This window comes from Pseudorca crassidens, chromosome 10 (assembly GCF_039906515.1).
Source record: "Pseudorca crassidens isolate mPseCra1 chromosome 10, mPseCra1.hap1, whole genome shotgun sequence".
NCBI lineage: Eukaryota > Metazoa > Chordata > Mammalia > Artiodactyla > Delphinidae > Pseudorca > Pseudorca crassidens.
In genome coordinates, this window is record NC_090305.1 from 40,144,008 (window position 1) to 40,164,329 (window position 20,322).

Genomic DNA, 20,322 nt, shown 5'->3' on the forward strand with positions numbered 1-20,322 from the left:
ACCCCGTCCCCGTCTAATCCTCCTCCTGCCGTGCTCAGCGGCCACCCCATCGTTGGCCCTGAAACACGTGGCCCCTCAGCTTCTCTGACACCACGCCGCCATCTGGGTCACTCCTTGGTCTCTCCAACCTCTAAGCCTGCGCACCCAGCCCGGGCCTGGGGCCCCTCGTCTTCCCCATCTACACCTGCTCTCAAGGGGAGCTCATCCGGCCTGTGGCTTTAACACCTCACTCATATTTCCAGCCCCAACTCTGCCGCCGAATTCCAGCCTGTAAACCCGACCCCCTCCTTAATGCCCCCTTTGGATGTTGAACAGGTAGACACGTCCCAACGGAACTCTCTATTGCTCTAGTCTTCGCCATCTCAGAAAAGGACACCACTGTTCACCCACATGCTCAAACCAAAGACCTAGGTTCCTCTCCTTCCCTCACCCCCATAGCCCCCACTGACTCTCCCTTCACCAGACCCAGAATCCAGCCACCCCGCAGCCCCCTGCCATGGACGGTGGGTCCGCACCACCATCGTCTCTCCCCTGGAGGATGTGTAGTTTCCTAAAAGGGTCTCCCTACTTCCACCCTTGCCCCTTCTGTCTGTCTGCATGACAGTCATCTTCTTAAAATATAAGTATAATTTTGATGTGTCACACCCCTGCTGAAACCCCCCAGTGACTCACCGTTTCACTGAGAACAAGTTGCTCAGGCTTGCAAGGCCTACAGGCCAATGTGGAACGTCCCGAGCTGTTTGTTTGTCTTCACCTCCGACCTCTCCCCACACCCCCTCACTCCCCTCCTGGCAGTTTGTCCTTACTGTGTCCCTGACACAAATCAGGCTCTGCCCTGCCTCCGGGCCTTCGCATTTGCTGCTCCCTGTGCTGGGCTGCCCTTCCCCTGATATCCACAGGCTTATTCCCTGCCCTGTTTAGGTCTCTGATCAATGTCCCTGACCCCCCACCTCATCTAAAACAGCCAGCCCACCCCCATGGCTCCCTAGCCCCTTTCCCCTGTTCTGTTTTTCCATTGTAACACTTATCACTCCCTGATGTTACTTTTTTAAATTAACAGACTTTATTTTTCAGAGCAGTTTCAGGTTCACAGCAGAATTGAGCAGAAAACAGAATTCCCACATAGCCCCCCCGCCCCCGCCAACACACACACACATATACTCCCCTGCCCTCAACACCCCTCATCAGTGTGGTTCATTTGGTACAATCCACGAACCAACACTGACACATTATTATCAACCAAAGTCCATCCTGTACATTAGGGTTCACTCTTGATGCTGTACAGTCTATGGATTTTGGCAAATGTATAATGGCGTGTATCCACCACTATAGTATCATACAGAACGGTTTCATTGCCCTAAAAATCCCCTGTGCTCCACTTATTCCTCCCTCTGTCCAAACCCCTGGCAACCACGGCCTTTTTATTGTCTCTGAAGTTTTGCCTTTTCCAGAATGTCATATAATTGGAATCATACCATAGGTAGCCTTTGCAGATTGGCTTCTTTCATTTAGTAATACGTCTTTTAAGGTTCCTCCATGTCTTTCACGGCTTGACAGCTCATTTCTTTTTATCATGGAATAGCACTCCATTGTCCGGGTGTACCACAGTTTATTTATCCATTCACCTATTGCAGGACATCCTGGTTGCTTCTAAGTTTTGGCAATTAAATTCCTTAATGTTCACAATACACAATAGCAAGCTAAAGGCACTGATGAGTCCTGCAGTAAAGAAAATTCTTTACCTTGGTTGAATTTGCTTTTTCCCAAATTTGACCACTGACAATGTGTCCAAGTGCAGCTTCCCACCTCCTGGAGCTCATCCTAGGAGGGCCCTTCTGGGCTAGGGCAGCCAAAGTAGGGTTTTCCTTGAAGGAGAGGAGCTGAGAGCAACAAAGCAGAGTGGGAGGCACCCAGGGAAAGGAAATGGTTGAGTTTGGGGGTTTGGCGGATGTGGGTTGGGCTGGAGTGAGGACCCCAAGAGAAGCTATGGGCACTAAACTGGGGACCTGACTCTGGTGCCCTGCAGCCACATAGCAGCTGGGTGCCCCTGGGCAGGCCACCTCCCTCCTCTGTGCCTCAGTGTCACTGTAAGATGAGGCCCTACTGCCCAGAACTGCTGAGGCTATAAGTGAGTCCTTAGGTTGGTTTCTAGAATTCAAAAAGCCTAATGCCTCCAACACCCAGACTGAGTCTCAAAGACCATTCCCCGTTAAATGGATCCACAAGGAAAAGACAACCCACGGAAATGGGGAAAAGAAACTTGCAAATCGTCTATCTGATAAGGGGCTAGTATCTAGAATACATAAAGAACTCTAACAAGTCGACAATAAAAAGACAAATTACCCAATTTAAAAATGGGCAGGGCTTCCTTGGTGGCGCAGTGGTTGAGAGTCCGCCTGCCGATGCAGGGGACACGGGTTCGTGCCCCGGTCTGGGAAGATCCCACATGCCATGGAGCGGCTGGGCCCGTGAGCCATGGCCGCTGAGCCTGCGCGTCGGGAGCCTGTGCTCCGCAACGGGAGAGGCCACAACAGTGAGAGGCCCACGTACCGCAAAAAAAAAAAAAAATGGGCAAAGTATACGAAAAGACATTTCTCCAAAGAAGATACAAAAGGCCAATAAGCACAGGAAAAGATGCTCAATATTATTAGTCCTTAGAGAAATGCAAATCAGACCCACAATAAGGGGGGATGTAAATGGTACAGTCTAGAGAACAGTCTGGCAGTTCCTCAAAAGATTAAACATAGAGTTATGAAATGATCCAACAATTCCACTCCTAGATATATATCCAAGAGAAATGAAGACATGTCTACACAAAAACGTGTACACTAGTGCTCACAGAAGCATTATTAATAATAACCAAATAGTGAAAACAACTCAAATGTCCATCAATGAATGGATAAACAAAATGTATATACATACAATGCAATATTATTTAGCCATAAAAAGGAATGAAGTACTGTTATATGCTACAACATGGAAGACCCTTATAAACATTATGCTAAGTTAAAGGAGCCAGACACAAAAGATACGATTCCACTTATATGAAATATCCAGAACAGGCAAATTGACAGACAGAAAGTAGACTGGTGGTTGAGGAAGGGGGAACTGAGCAGTAACTGCTGATGGCCATGGGGTTTCTTTCTGGAGAAATGGAAATGTTCTGGAATTAGATAGTGGTGATGGGTGCACAACTTTGTGCATGTGCTAAAGGCCACTGAATTATACATTGTGAAAATTATGGTATATGAATTATACCTTAATTTAAAACAACAACAAATATATATATATATATATATATATATATATATATATATATATATATATATATATATATATATATCCAGCTCTTTGGAGAAATGGTTGATTGCAGCTCAGATGAGCCAGGAACATCTTCATTCCAGAAAGCAAGGACACTTCCAAAGTTGTGTGAATGGATGCCAGAGTCAACTTCAAGAGACTCCCACTGGCCAAAGATGGGAAAATTTGAGCATCACTGAGAATAATGAGTCCAAGGACTGAAACTCATAAGATTTATAAAAATCCATAATGATAATCAAAATCTAAAAAAAAAAACCAAAAAAGTCTGCTAATAACCAAATATCTGCAAGAATGTGAGCACTGGGGACTTCCCTGGTGGCACAGTGGTTGGGAATCCGCCTGCCAATGCAGGGGACACAGGTTTGAGCCCTGGTCCAGGAAGATCCCACGTGCTGTGGAGCAACTAAGCCCGTGTACCACAACTACTGCGACTGTGAGCCACAACTACTAAAGCCCACGTGCCTAGAGCCCTGGCTCTGCAACAAGAGAAGCCACCACAATGAGAAGACCGCACACTGCAACAAAGAGCAGCCCCTGCTCACAGCAACTAGAGAAAGCCTGCACGCAGCAACGAAGACCCAATGCAGCCAAAAATAAATAAGTAAATAAAGTTTAAAAAAAAAAAAAGAATGTGGAGCACTGGGATCCTGCACACACTGCTTGTGAGCTGGTACAACCACTTTGGAAAACAGTTTAGCATTATCTAGTAAATTTGAAAATACACATTCCCCATGACCCAGCAATTCCACTCCTAGGAATACACCGTGCAGAACTGCACGCATGTATTTACCCAGAGTCGTGCAAAAGAATGTTCTGAGTAGCATTTTTCACAAAAGCCACAGTCAGAAAACAATCCTGATGTCTGTAAACAGTAAACTGGATAAGTAAATCATGATACATTTACATATCAGAACACTACGCAATGATAAAAAACGAAAGGGGGCTTCCCTGGCGGCGCAGTGGTTGAGAGTCCGCCTGCCGATGCAGGGGACGCAGGTTCGTGCCCCGGTCCGGGAGGATCCCACATGCCGCGGAGCGGCTGGGCCCGTGAGCCATGGCCGCTGGGCCTGCGCGTCCGGAGCCTGTGCTCCGCAGCGGGAGAGGCCACAGCGGTGAGAGGCCCGCGTACCGCAAGAAAAGAAAAAAAAACGAAAGGACTGGGACTTCCCTGGTGGTCCAGAGGTTCCTGTGCTCCCAATGCAGGGGGCCCAGGTTCAATCCCTGATCGGGGAACTAGATCCCATTTTCATGCCGCAACTAACAGCCTGCATGCAGCAACTAAAAACATGCTGCAGTGAAGATCCCGCAGGCCGCAACTAAGACCCGGTGCAGCCTAAATAAATAAATAATAAAAAACAAAAAAACAAAAGGACTACCGCTACAAAGAACGATGTAGATGCATGGTAAAAAGAAAATGTTGATTGAAAACAACAACAAAAAAAGACATAAAAGAATACATAATTCCATTAATTAAAATTCAAAAAGAGACAGAGGGCTTCCCTGGTGGCGCAGTGGTTGGGGGTCCGCCTGCCGATGCAGTGGACACGGGTTCGTGCCCCGGTCTGGGAAGATCCCACATGCCGCGGAGCGGCTGGGCCCGTGAGCCATGGCCACTGAGCCTGCGCGTCCAGAGCCTGTGCTCCACAACGGGAGAGGCCACAGCGGCGAGAGGCCCGCGTACTGCAAAAAAGCAAAAAACAAACAAAAAGAGACAGAAAGAACTATTCGGTTTTAGATGCAGACTTACGTGGTAGAACCAAAAACAAAGCAGATAATAACCCCAACTATTTAGAATGGTGGGTCCTTCCAGGGAGAGAGAGGGGCTTGTGGTGGGGAAGGGCCCCTGGGGGTCTTTTGAAGCAGCAGCAATTCTCTATTTTTGACCTAAATGGTGGGGACATGGGTGTTGGCTTTATATTAATTTGTTAAAATGTATAACCTATTTTATATACTTTTGTATTTTAAAACTAGGAATATTACTCACTGGTCACCTTTGGAGGTTGCTAAAGCACGAACTCATTTCTCTAAAAAATGATAAAGGGAAAGAATCAAGCCTTTATCGTACTGTATATGCCATATTTCAGAATAACAAAATCGGTAAAGAGGGAAATTTCTTTATAGAAGTCCAGCAAACGAAATGATCAAATTAGAAAATTCACCATCTGGTGGGAAGAAAAATGTGCTGGAAATCTGACGTTAACTTGCAGCGAAGGTGGGAGGGCCACGGCTCTCCGGGCTACTCCCGTCTTCCAGCCCCTGCATCCCCACTGCTGACTGCAGCCACGGCGCCCAGGCTGTGAGCAGACTAACCACTCCAATGGCCATGCCAACAGGGAGATGGGCTTCTCTGCATGCGCCTTCTATGCTATTTTGTTTCCAAAGTTTGCACAAATATTCTCAGAATTCTGCCAAAGGGGGCGGGGGGGGGGAGGCACCTCCTTAGCATGGCCCCTGGAGGAAGCCTCCAGGCCTGAAGTAAAGGACAGAGGCTCAGCCATCACGGCCCAGCACAGCTGAGCAATGGTTCAGAGCAGCCTGGTGGTGGGGCAGTCAGGGGGTCCTAGGAGGAGCAGGGAACTGATGCAAGCTGGGGTGCCCACCCCCATTCTACTGCTTCATACATCCCCATCACCAAGGCAGCCTGAGGGGCCCTCCCCACACCTCAAGCCCTCAGGTGGAAATGTCGTGACTTGATTTCTCCCTGCTGGGCTTGTCTTGGCCCTGCTTGGGGAGTGGTGAGAAGGGAAGGAAGCCCCACTGTGATTTGCCACCCCGCCCCTGTGGCCCTGTCCAGGGGCACCTGAGCCAGCTTTGCAGCTTACCAGGCCAGCTGGTGTGAGGGGGGAGGGGCCCCCAATGCCCGTGCCCAGCTGGGGCTGGCTGAAGGGCCACCCAGTCAGTCGGGGCCAGTGACAAAGGTGCTGGGAACGGGGGCAGAGGCAGGGATCCTGGGCCCTGTATGGTGGGGAGGCCTCCCATCAGAAGTGCCCCAGCTGGGGCAGGGCCAAGTGGGGCAGGTGAGATGGCAGCTGGTCACCTTACACTCGGAGAGCAGGCGGCGGTGGCAGCCTGGTGTCCGATGGAGCTGCTGATAGAGGTGACACCAGATATCCCGCTGTAGGTGGGGCCGTGGGAGGGGAGGCAGGAGTGGAAAGAGCAGTGTTCAGAGGGCTCTATAACACACTCATGGAGGGACCTGGACTAGGAGCCTTAGGCCCCTCTGCAGCCTCAACTTACCCATCTGAAAACGGGGCGCTGGGAAGGTGAAGCGAGCTCATCGACACAAAGAGCCTTACACAGTGCCCAGCACATAGTAAGTGCTCAACAAACATCACATGCTGTCATTATGGAAGCTGGGGCTGCTGAGGGCTCAACAGGGGTTAAGCAAGGGGCCGGAGGGGCGGTCAGCTAAATGCCAGCAGATCCAGAGTGAAAGCTCCAGGGGGCAAGGACAAGGTGGGTTTCATTCACCACTGAATGGCCGGTGCCCAGTTCAGCCTGGGCACACAGCACTCAATACATATTTGCTGAATGAATGCATGAGAGTAAAACAATGATCCAGTAGCCACTAAGACAATTTATCAACTAATCAGGGGATCCCAAGTAAGAATGAATCGAATCCCAGGTCTGCCCTGCTCCTGACTGTCCAACCCCAGGCAAGTCATCCCTGCTCCCAGCGTCAGCTTCCTCATCTATCAAATAGGAATAATGCTAATTAATAAATACCTTCCTCATAGGCTAATGGCAGGGCTCAAAGCAGAAAATGGATATGAAGGTGGAGGAGGTACTGTCAGCACCCCTTTATCCTATGGGGTACCATCCCCAAACTGCTGCAGGTGGCTCACAGATGCCCCCTTCTCCTGAGAGATGTTATTTTTTAATTGAAGTATAGTTGATTTACAATATTAGTTTCAGGTGTACAGCATAGTGATTCAGTATTTGTATAGTTTATACCCCATTAAAAGACATTATAAGATAATGGCTGTAATTCTGTGTTATATAATATATCCTTGTTGCTTATCTATTTTAAACATAGTAGTTTGTATCTCTTAATCCCATGCCCTTATCTTGCCTCTCCCCCTTCCCTCTCCCCACTGGTAACCACTAGTTTGTTTTCTATATCTGTGAGTCTGTTTCTGTTTTCTGTATACATTTGTTTGTATTATTTTTTAGATTCCACACCTAAGTGATATTATACAATATTTGTCTTTCTTTCTGACTTTATTTCACAAAGCATAATATTCTCTAGGCTCATCCATGTGGCTGCAAATGGCAGAATTTCATTCTTTTTTATGGCTGAGTAATATTCCATTGTGTGTGTGTGTGTGTGTGTGTGTGTGTGTGTGTGTGTGTGTGAGTGTGAGTGTGTGTGTGTATACACCACATCTTCTTTACCCATTTGTCTGTTGATAGGCACCTTGGCTGCTTCCATATCTTGGCTATGGTAAATAATGCTTCTATGATCACTGGGGTGCATGTATCTTTTCAAATTAGTGTTTTGACGGCGGCTTATAGGTGAGCAGCCTCACCTAGAAGTGCCTGGGAGGTTATGCCCTCCCCTAGGCCTGATAAAGAGGGTACAAAGGCCTGGCCCCTTGCCTCAAGGAAGGCCAACCCTGCACTTGCTGCTCCCACTCCAGAGCTCCCTGTGGGATCACAGCTAGACTTAGCTGAAAGCATATCTTTCTCCAGCTCCTTCCTGGCCCCATCAGGCGCCCTCTCTCCCTTCCGTGTGCATGCCTGAAGGAAACCAGTGACCCAGGAATCTCTGTCCTAGGTATGGCTTCCAAGGAATCTGACCTAAGACAGGAAGTATTTTGTAAACCATGAAGTGCCACGCGCAAGTACAGGGTTGTTTTATTTTCCAGGAAATGCTGGAAGGAGAGGAGCTGACAGGGAGGGATCTAAGTGGCAGAGGAGGTCTGCTCTGTGGGCAGAGTCGTGCCGCCCTGCCCTCATGGGACTCACAGGCAGGTAGGGGAGACAGCCCAGAAACTAACGAGACTCTAACACGAGGGATGCATAAGCGCTATGATGGAAAAGAGCACAGGGTCAGGGGATGGAGAATAACAGGGGCTGTTTTAGATGAGGTGCTCTGGGAAGGCCTCTCTGAGGAGATGACATGTGCAGGGATGTGCCAAGTGGACCTCTGAGGCCAGGCACAGGGAAGAGCAGTGCAAAGGCCCTGAGGCAGGAGGATATTTGATATGCCCAAAAAATGGCTAGGAGCCCAGTGAAGAGGGAATGACATGACATGAGGTCAGAGGTACTGGACAGCCAGATCACATAGGGCCTTGTAGGACCTGTTATAGGACTTTAGGTTTTATTCCAAATAAGAGGGAGTCACTGAAGTTTTGAGCAGAGGAGGGATATGATCACATTTAGGTTTTATAAGGATCTCTTTAGCTGCTGGGGCAAGGGGGGTGCACGGAGACCAGTTAGAGGCTGCTGCAATGATCCAGGAGAGAAATGGTGGGGGCTTAGAGGGAGGGCAGCAGTGTAGGTGGTGAGAAGTGGTGGGATTCTGGGTGCCTTGAAGATAGAGCTGGAGGATTTATGGGTGACTGCACAAGGAGGGGTCAGAAGAGGGATGACCCCAACTACCAATTTACAGAGGGGACAGAGGAACATGTTAAACTGCACCATGGGGATGCAATCCACAAAATCCAGACTGTGGGAAATCCTATGAGACAACCTGGCTTCTCCAACAGGTAAATTGCCAAGGACAAAGAAAAGGATGGAGGGGGGAAAGTATGGATTACTAGAGACTAAGACTTATCAACCAATCACACTGTGTGTGGACCTGATTTGGATCTTGAGTCAAACTAGATGTAAAGAAAAGACATGTCTGTGACAACTGGGAATGTGAATGCTGAGTGGGTATTTGATGATATAAAGAAATGGTTTCTTCTTAGGTGTGATGATGGGATTGTGATGATGTTAGGAAAAGTCCTCATCTTTTAGAGATCTATCTTGATATACTTATGATGAAATGGTGCCTGGGATTTGAATTATTCCAGGGCGGGGGGTACAACAGACTGGCCGTGAGTCGATAGCATTTGAAGCTGAGTGGTAGGTACACGATGGTTTACTACACTATTCCCTCTGCTTTTGTAAATGCTTATATTTTTCCATGATAAAAAGTTTAAAAATAAAAGAGGAGGAAATCAAGTCCAAGGGTGGGGGTTGTTGAATGTCCCAAGGCCCCTCCGTATGTCAGTGTCAGGTACAGGACCTCACCCTGGGCCTCCTGACACCCAGCCCTTGCTCCTGCCCCACCTCAGCTGTCTCTCCTCTCGGGAGGCCAGTCAAGGCTGGACACAGGCAGGCCAGGGATAGGGTGTGTGGCCCCAGAGAAGGCCCATGTGGGGCAGAGTGGGCCTAGGGATGCTGGGCCTCTGCCAGGCCCTGCAAGGAGCAGGGAGAGCCCTGGGCCACCTGCCCCAGCCAGGCCAATGAGGCCAATCACCTAAACTATCCAGCACCTGCCCCACCAGCCCCATCTCCCACTTCTTCCTTTGGGTTCCTGTGCTGATTCCTCCCCTGCCCCAGTGTCCACCGCTCTGGATCTACCATCTTTTCCCTCCAGGTCTACTCCTGCCGAAGACCTGCCAGGATCAATCACCCCCAGCCTTAGGGAGCAGGACCTGCCAAGGACTCTCTTCTCTGAGCGTGGTCATCTCCACCCCCTAAAGAGAAGGGCTGTGGCCTCCAGGTTAAGAGCACAGCCTCTGGATCCAGACTGCATGGGTGTGAATCCTACCTCAGCCACTTACTTGCCAGCCAGTGTGACCTCAGTCACGTCACTTAACCTCAGTTTCCACATCTGTAAAATGGGATAACCTCATAAAGTTACTGAGATGACTAAATGAGTTAATAAACATGAATAAATAGAACAGTGCCTGGCACAGGTCAGAGGATCTCGGCCCCCTCAGGCCCCCTGGCACTGCTGTCCAGGGCCTGCCTCCCTTCTCTGTGCCCTCCTGATACCCACACTTAACTCCTTTCCCATCCCACCAGTTTTCATCCACCCCAGGATTGGGAGGAGGAAGGAGAGGAGAAACAAGCCCATGAGGAAACCAGTGAGAAACCAGCCACAAATAAAAACTCTTCAAACCCAAGTGGCAGCATCCGACTCAAATGGCATCAAATTTGCATTTGAGGGGAGTGCAATTCAAACGCTCACTTTTTTTAGATTTCCAAGAAAAATCCCAGGTATTATGAAGTAGAGTTTTAATGACGTTTTGTAGGAGCAATGATGTTTGTTGTATAAAACGCAAACAGGGACTTCCCTGGTGGCTCAGTGGTTGGGAATCCGCCTGCCAGTGCAGGAGACACGGGTTCGAGCCCCGGTCCGGGAGGATCCCACATGCCGCGGAGCAGCTGGGCCCGTGAGCCACAGCTACTGAGCCTGTGCTCTAGAGCCCGAGAGCCACAACTACTGAGCCCTCATGCCACAACTACTGAAGCCCGTGCGCCTAGAGCCCATGCTCTGCAACAAGAGAAGCCGCAGCAGTGGGAGGCCCGCGCACCGCAACAAAGAGTAGCCCCCACTGTCCGCAACTAGAGAAAGCCCGCGCACAGCAGCAAAGACCCAACACCACCAAAAATAAATAAATAAATAAATTTATTAAAAAAAAAAAAAACGCAAACAGCACAGGGCGCTAAAATAAAGAGGAAATATTCCCCCTCTTGCCTGGCATTTGACCTCCCAATACCTGCCCCAGAGATAAGCTCTAATAACCATCAGGTGTGCAGCCTTCTCGACATTTTTACGCAAATGTGAACACAACATACATATGTATATTTCGTTAAGTGGGATCATACTATACACATTGTTCTACAAAGCTACTTGCTTTGACTTGCCAATACGTTCTGACCATCTTTCCACCCTGATGTTAAGCTCTGCCCATTCTTTTCTCTGGGTCCCCAGCACACAGAAAACATTCAGTCCACACTCACCGACCAAATGAAAGAATGAACAGCTGCCAAAGTCACAGCATCTCGCGAGGTCCTAACATGTCACCAGCCCTCCTGACGGACGTTTAGTTTTGCCACACAGACCATTCCACCCAGCTCTCTGTATCCTACTAAGGGGGTGCCTGTAGGAGAAATCCTGGGACGTGGAACTGCCGGGTTAAAACTTTGGTGGCTACTGCCAAAGAGGTAGTGCCGACCTATCCTCCAGCTGATGGGAGAGTTCCAGTTTCCCACACCCTCTGCCACCCAAGAGCTTTATTATGATGATGACTTTCATTTCCTCAATGGATTAGTCTTATTTAGTGACTCCACCCTTGATCATCAAATCTCCTTTGTCCCTCCTGAATAAATAATGGGATGGATCAGTTTATTATTTCTGAGCAGCACTGGGGAGCCAAAATCCACAAATGGGGAGTTACTCTCTGGTCACTGAACAGAAACAAATGCAAAATTTTACAGGTGCAGGGACTTCCCTGGTGGCACAGTGGTTAAGAATCCACCTGCCAATGCAGGGGACACGGGTTCAAACCCTGATCCGGGAAGATCCCACATGCCATGGAGCAACTAAGCCCATGGGCCACAACTACTGAGCCTGCGCTCTACAGCCCATGCACCTCAACTACTGAGCCCACGTGCTGCAAATACTGAAGCCCGCCCGCCTACAGCCCATGCTTCGCAACAAGAGAAGCCACCGCAATGAGAAGCCCATGCACCGCAACAAAGAGTAGCCCCCCGCTTGCTGCAACTAGAGAAAGCCTGCATGCAGCAACGAAGACCCAACGCAGCCAAAATTTAATTCATTAAAAAAGATTTTACAGGTCCAAACATTTACAGGTGTAAAATTTTAAAAATCTCATTCATTTCTAATAATGGACATGTTAATTTTTTTAAACTGTCAACTTCAAACAAGTATCCATTGACCTTTCCCCCAAAACTAAAGAAGAGAAAATTAGGACCCCTAGGCTCCCTCCCTCTCTCTCTCCCCCTCCCCCAGCCCCCCAGCCCCCCAGCCCAGTCTAGGGTAGCCAGATTTAACAAATGAAAATATAGGACACTCAGTTAAATCTGACTTTCAGATAAACAACATGGTTGGGACTCTGCTCTCCCAATAAATAAATATTAAAAAAAAAATTTTAGTACAACTATGTCCCATGCACTATTGGGGATATACTTATACTAAAAAAAAAATTTCAGATAACCACCAAATTTGTTGGTTATCTGAAAGTCAAATTTAACTGAGTTTATCTGGCAAGCCGACCACAGCCCCCACCCAGTATTTAAATATCAAGTAATTTTTAATTTTTTTCATAAATTTATTTATATTTTATTTATTTTTGGCTGCGTTGGGTCTTTGTTGCTGCGCACGGGCTTTCTCTAGTTGCAACGAGCGGGGGCTACTCTTCATTGCGGTACGTGGGCTTCTCATTGCGGTGGCTTCTCTTGTTGCGGAGCACAGGCTCTAGGCGAGCGGGCTTCAGTAGCTGTGGCACACGGGCTCAGTAGTTGTGGCTCGTGGGCTCTAGAGTGCAGGCTCAGTAGTTATGGCACATGGGCTTAGTTGCTCCGCAGCATGTGGGATCTTCCCAGACCAGGGATCGAACCTGTGTCCCCTGCATTGGAAGGCCGATTCTTAATCACCACGCCACCAGGTAATTTTTATTTTTTTGGCCACGCCACATGCCTTGTGGGATCTTAGTTCCCCGACCAGGGATCGAACCTAAGCCCCCTGCATTGGGAGCACGGAGTCTTAACCACCAGACGGCCAGAGAAGTCTCAACTAATTTTAGAATAGGAGCCAAGGGACTTCCCTTGTGGCGCAGTGGTTAAGACTCCGTGCTCCCAATGCAGGGGGCCCAGGTTCCATCCCTGGTCAGGGAACTAGATCCCACATGCATGCTGCAACTAAGAGTTTGCATGCCACAAGTAAGGAGCCAGCATGCCACAACTAAGGAGCCGGCGAGCCGCAACTAAGCAGCACACGTACTGCAACTAAGACTGGGGGCAAACAAACAAACGAATATTAAATGCAAAAAAAAAACCCCCACATAATTCTCAATTTTAAATAAATAAATAGGAGCTGAGGCCCCCTCTGCCCTCCCAGTCTTTAGGCATCCTGCTACCCCCACACCCAAGCTCGAGGTCTCCACAGGCATCCCCCAACTCCCACTGACAGGCTCCCCACCCAGAGATGCCCCACCAACTTCCTTGGCATTAGAGTTCCTGTCTCCCCAGAGCTATCTGGGGCCAGCTTCCTGTTGGTCTTCTCCATTCGGCCCATCTCCCGCCTTCCTACCCATCCTTTCTGTTGGGGGTGCAGTCAGCACATGACCCTCAGCTGGCAGCCCCTTCAGGGATGGCAGCTGCTGCAGAGCCACCTGCCTAAGGGCACACTGTGGGCCACACCCAGTGCTGAAAGGATGCTGAGGTCCTAAGGCCCAACCATTCCAAAGCGACTGGGAAGGGCCCCTCCAGCTCCAGAGCGCCCTGGGGTTCCCTTTTGAGCCTGCATCAGAGCTCCACTTTTTAAAAATCTATCTATCTATCTATTTAGTTAGTTAGTTAGTTAGTAAGTTTGGCCACGCTGCATGGCATGCAGGATCTTAGTTCCCCAACCAGGGACTGAACCCATGCCCCCTGCAGTGGAAGCGTGGAGTCCTAACCACTGGGCCACCAGGGAATTCCCAGAACTCCACTTCTCTTTCCACCCGTTCTGCTTCCTTCCTCTGCTATGCACAGGTCCGAGGACCACTCCCCTGCCCGCATAAGTCCCAGTCCTGGGACCCTCACCTGCCCCACCAGACCCCAGTCCCCACCTCCCCCTTCCGGTCCACGGGTCCCTGGCTAGAAACCAGCCACAAAGTGCCCACAAGTGGGTAGGTCTGGTGCTAGCTAATAGTTTTTTCTAATTTGGCTTTCCAGTACATTCTAGATTTTCCACACAGGCACATGTTACTTTGGTAATTAAAAAAAACCCAATAACCATTGTAAAGCAATTATACTCTAATAAAGATGTAAAAAAAAAAAAATAATAATAAAAGCCTTTTTTTCTTTAAGAAAAATGTAAAACCAAACCAAGCAGCCCTCCTCCTATCTGACTCGCCCACTCCTCCCCCCTCCCTCCTACCTGCTTCCCCAGGGAGGACTTCCCCCAGATCAGCCAACTCCCACCCCAATGCCTCCCCTGTCCTGCCAGGCCCACAAGCAGTTTCACTTCTCCACTGAAGGCTTTCCACCACCAGCCCATCCTTGCTGGGGGTGTTATAGGCAAATTCTGAAGGGGTCCTTAGCTCCTCTTGGGAGGAGAATGCTAAAAAGTCCTGAAATTGGTGAGGAGAGAAAGTGTATGAGGGGGACCAATATTTGCTAACTCATCCCACAAGTAGGAGCTAGGCTACTGTGTGCTAGGCACTGGGGACTCTGGGAACAGGACAGAGACCCTGCCCCCAAGGACTCCACAGCTGGGGGTGGGTGCGAGGAATGAAAAGCCAGAGAGGATATTGTGTGAGGTGAGGTGAGCTAACTGTGGGGAGGAGGAATTCATGGAAGCTTCTGGAAGGAAGAAAAGTTTCAGCAGACTCCTGAGGGTGAGGAGGAATGGGTAGGGAGGAGGGGGGAGGGAGCGTGTTTTAGGCAGGCGATCAGCCTGTGCAAAGGCCTGCAGGTGAGAGAAGTGTGATTTATTTGAGGAACTGAAAGTTCAGAGCAGCTGAGGGCAGAGGTGGGGTGAGAAGGGAGAGGAAACCCAGGCTTGCGGAGGGCAGCGGGGCCACAGGAGGGAGACTGCACTTTGTGCTCAGGGCAATGGGGAGCCAATGAAGGATGCAGGGCAGGAGAGTGACAGACTCAGATGTGCATCTTATAAAGATTTCTGCCTGCCACACAGTAGGTGCCCAAAGAGCCCCACTACTATGGGTGTTATTATTCTGGGCATCCGAAACCATCACAGTCACAATCATGCACACGCTACCTAACATGTGGGGACTTTAGCCACAGAGTACCTGAAACCTGTGTCTCCACAGAGATGAGCCATTCAGCAGTAAGGTCCACAGCCCTCTTGCTCTTGCATTAGGGAATGTATTAGGGAATGAAGGACTCTGGAGCCTAGGCTCAAATCCTAGCTCCTCCAATTTCAAACCGTGTGACCTTGGATAGATGACCTCTCTGTGCCTCAGTCTCCTCATTTGTAAAATGGGGGTAACAGTACCTACCTCATTGGGCTAATGTGAAGACGGAATGACTCCATTCACGAAAAATAGTTTCCTTCTGACACGTGGCAGATGCTGTGCACTGTTAGTTTCTACTGTTTTTACTGTATCCCTCCCCGAAAGGCCACCAGGGCCAACCACTTGCAGGCACTAACCTAACCATCCTCCACCTCCCCCCACTAGCCCTGAAGCAACACGCCCTTACTCTCCATTACTAGGGGCCAGGACAGAGCCAGACGGGACTGAGGACAACTAGACACTCTGACCTGGGTCTGGGGCCTCACCCCAGCTCCCTCGAGCCCAGTGGAGAGAACACTGGACTTGGGGCCAGGAGCTGAGTGCTGGCCCTGGCTCTGCTGCTGACCCTCTCTGGGCCTCAGTCTGCCCCTCTGTGAGATAAGAATAAGAACATCTTGCAGATATTTTATCAGCATGGCTGTCAAAGGAGCAACAAGGGCTGGGGAAGCTCTGAGGAGGTCCCTGTCACAGACAGAGCCTTGTGGCTGGGCCAGAACCCTTGCTGGCAGCCTCCTCTTCTGGCCTGGGTCGGCTCCTCCACACAATCTTAAGGTCTATTCAGAGCTCGCTATGAGGACCTCAGAGGCTGAAGATGATCTGGCTTGGGTCTCACAGATGCCCTGATGCTGACCGGGACCCTCCCAAGGGCTGGGACAGAGACAGAGACCCTGGAGTGAGCTTAGCACCCCAGGAGAAAAGTGCCAACCCAGGGGCCTGAGGAAAGCCAGACCTTCACCAGGGCCTTCCACCAAGTCTGGACCAACCAGGGACTCATACCAGGGGCCCAAAAAGACCCTTTGGAGCCCTCAGGACTGCAATGTTTATCTCTGAATGCCATAGATGCGCATCACTTCTAGGCCCAGGAAGGGCCTGAATGGGAGTGTCTGTTTTTGGTAGCTCTTCAGTCCCGGGGGATGGGAGGAAAGCTCACGATAGGCTCACCCTCCTCCTTCAGGTTGCCAGCTGTTTCTCAGAGTTCAGGTTGATTCATTCACTCATCCCACATTTACGTGGTGCCAGACCCTGGTCAGGTACAGGGGCGATGACAGATAAATGAGACACATTCCTACCCTAAAGCACTTCCAGTGCAGTGGGCGACAGACAGGGCATAACTAACCAAGCCACAGGCAGGCTAGGCTGGAGAATGCAGGGCAGGAGGCAAGGATCTCACCTGGGGTATCAGGAAGCTGCCTGGAGGGGGGGCTTGTGAGTGGCTTATGGACCTGTTATGGGAAGGCCAGCTGGGTGAGGGATAGAACCTCCAAAATCACTGACAGTTCTGTTTGCACACCCGCCATGCCAGAGCGGGGACAACGTGAGTTATTTATGGTTGTGCCCAGAGAAAAGCATCCATGTGTGTCACTGCACGTGGGGTGCAGAGCTGGGCAGTGGAGTGTGGGGGGCAGCTGGCGCTTGAAATTTGGTCTGGCCAAGCTCTGTGGTTTGTCTCTGTGTCTCTCACGCCCTGATGACCTTTTAATCTCTTCATGGCCTCCCCTAAGGCAAAAATAAGGAGGAGAGAGAGTTCTAACAGGCAGCAAGTGGCCCGGGGGTGGGGAGGAGGGCAGTGCCAGACAGACCCTGGCTTCTGCTGCATCTGCGGGCCATTCATCGTCACCTCCTGTTCCTCTTCCCCCCTCCCATCCAACTGTGGGGGAAGGGGTAGACGGACAGAAGAAAATACCTTTAATTGTAAACCGGACAGGACATAGGGCACGCGTCAGCTGCTGTGTTTCTCCCCAGCCCACTCTGGTCCACAAATAGCCTACGCACCAAGCTGGCATCAGCCGACCCACCCTGCTGGTACCGGAACAAGCCAGGCCAGAGACTCGGACAGGACCCGGGGCGTGCGTCCCACCTTCCCAAGGAAACTATTTCCTGCGTTTTCCCCCAGGTAAAGGTCTCCGCCAGGTCCCTCTCCCAGGGGGCCCAGCTTAGGGATACCCTGATACTACCCAAGTGATGCCCGCGAACCCCGGCGTTTGCAAAGCACCCCCGGCCGCGCGCTCACCTCTCTTCAGGTAACTGTCCAATTCTCCCCTGTCAGTCTCTGCGCCCACCGCACACACGCACCCCCTGACTGGAGCCCTCCCTCCCCACCCTACAGCCAAGGGCCAGACCTCCTACCTGGGGGCAGGCGCGCCCGGCACCATCCGCGGCGCCGCGAGGCCAAACGGGGCGTCGGGGACCCGGCCTCAAGCCCGGACGACTTCCCGGGGGAAGAGAGGCTGCGCCGCCGTCGCCGCCACCGCGTCCCTCCAGATCTCGCAGGGGCTGCGCTAAGGAGGAAGGTCAGAGCCGAGGAGGAGGAGGAGGCGGAGGGAGGAGGCGCGCACAGATGGGCGCAGATTAGCGAGGCATTTTTAGCGAGCCAATGGCGGCGCGGCGCAGGGCTGCGCAGGTGAAAGCGCTGCGGCTGCTGAGGCGGCTGCAACCTGCTTAGGAGGTGCGGGGGCGGGTCGGGGGAGACACGCAGCCCCCCTCAGCTCGCAGGCCGGCGCCCTCCTCCGAGGGGGTGCTCGGTGGTGCGGAGGCAGAAGAGCTTTGCGGCGGGCGGGTGCAGAGAGCACCTCCCTTGCACCCTCCTTCCCAGCCCTCCAGCGGGAGCACCGTAGACTCCGGGGTGTCTCTCCCCTCCCCCTCTTTGCCCTTTCCCTACTTTTTAGGACATTCTTCCGGCCCCATCTGTTTCTGCCCTCTCTTAATCCTGCGTCTTCTGGTACATGCGGGGGCGTGTATGGTGGGTACGTCTGGCGCTAGTGTGTGTGTTTGGCGGGGGGGGGGTGCTCTGGAGTGAGTGCCCCTCCTCCACCACCATCCCACCCATAACCCCCCCACCCCACATCAGCTTCGCCCAGAAATGCCCCATTGACCCCAGTGTAGTCACTAACCCTCCTGCCCTGCTTCTAGCTGGCCCTGCTGTCACCAAGACAGACCAGGCCACCTCCTGAGGGCTCTTTGCGGGGCTCGTTCGTTGTGACCCCCAAAGCCTTCACCCTTCCTGCCTTGAACCCTGAATGCTTCCGGAAGCCTGGACACTGCAGCGGGCCCTGGGGCAGCTCTGTTCACTGCAGACTTGCAAAGAACTGTCTTGGATTTATAAATAGGATTTATTCAACACCTATCTATTGTGCAGGGCACTGATGAGAGGCTGGACTGTACCAGAGTGCAAAGCAGACAAAATGGGGGCGGGGGGGCGGGTAAATTGGGAGATTGGGATTGACATGTATACATTACTATCTAAAATAGGTAACTAATAAGAACCTACCGTAGAGCACAGGGAACTCTACTCAATACTCCGTAATGACCCATATGGGAAAAGAACCTTAAAAAAAGTGGATATATCTATATGTATAACTGATTCACTTTGTTGTACAGCAGAAACTAACACAACATTGTAGATCAACTATACCCCAATAAAAATTACTCGAAAATACTTTATTGCTAAAAAATGCTAACCATCGGGGGAAAAAAAAAGCAAAATCTCTGCCCTTAGGTACTTCACATTGTGAGGGGAGACGTGTTAAATATAATAAGTAGTATGTAGTGTATGATTTAAAGCGATATGCACAGAGTAGGAAAATAAAGCTAGAGAAAGGGAAAGGAAGTGAGGGTGGTCAGGGCGAGAATAGGTCCCGGCCATCTGCGGGGAGTGGGCGCACCTGAATGTGATGGTAAGCCCCTCAGGGGAGCATGCAGGCTCTAGTTTGCCACAGAGCTCACCACTCCCTCATCTCTGCACCTGGGTTTGTCACGCATTTGTATTTCCTACCCTCCCTCTCCATCACCCCTCACCAGAGGCACTGAAATTCATGACCCCAGTGACCCAGGGGAGTCCCCAGTGCAGCATGTATTCCTTCAAAAAGAATTCTCTGAGCACTGATCATGTGTTAGGCGTTAGAGTCTAAAGGAACTCAGTACCTGGTGGGGGAGGCCGGATGGCAGTACCTACCCCAAGGATGAACAGGACAGCCAAGTGAGTGGACAATGTTCCGGAGAAGTTCAGATGGCTCTGGGTTGAAGCCATCCAGGAGGCTTCCTGGAGGAGGCAGCATTCCAATGGGGTGCTGAACAATAGCTGTGATTCTAATGAGCCAGATGGGCAGGAGGCAGGGAAGGATTACTGGGAGAGGCCAGCAAACCCAGGGACTTTTGGCAGGTGGCTGGAGTTGGGGTCCTGGAGCATTTCTGGACACCCTCTGTGTCAGGGGTATGCTGATGTCTGGAGCTGACGAAGTCCCACCCCTATCTCCACCCCAGCAGTTCTTGGTCCCAGCTGCCCTCACCTCAACCTGGCATTTTCCATTGCCCCAGGAGGAGGCATGGTGAGCATGTAGTGGGGAAAACATAGACTTTTCTCCGTTGCTTGTTGGCTGGGTAAAGATGGGCATGTTACTTAACTTCTCTGAGGTTCAGACCCCTTATTTTATTTATTTTATTTTTCAGACCCCTTATTTTAATAGCTGTGTGACAACTTACTTAGCTGATCTATGTCTTGGTTCCCTCGTGTGGAAAATGGAGCAGCAATAGCACCTACCTCACAGGTTATGTATTATACAAGACAATCCAGGTGAACTGCTTAGCATGTAAGTACTCGGTTAATTTTGTTGTCTTTATTATGATGATAATTACACTTGCCTCATAGGGTTGTTGGAATTAGATAAAGAATGTAATGCACCTAGCATCGTGCCTGGAACCTAACAGTTGTGCAGTTATTGGTGTCGATTATATTATCACTAACTACATGTTAGTGATAATAAATCTCTCCCTTTTGGTCTCCTCCAGTGCTACGAAATTC

General features: G+C 50.6%; 1 protein-coding gene across 1 annotated transcript in view; it reads right to left on the reverse strand.

The window, feature by feature from the left end:
* Positions 1-18,161, reverse strand: part of PACSIN1 (protein kinase C and casein kinase substrate in neurons 1) — a 65,055-nt gene extending 46,894 nt beyond the window's left edge. Inside the window, exon 1 of the mRNA XM_067753270.1 lies at positions 17,652-18,161. The gene's annotated coding sequence lies outside the window, so the exon portion shown is untranslated. The remainder of the gene's footprint in view (positions 1-17,651) is intronic.
* Positions 18,162-20,322: the final 2,161 nt, after the last annotated feature.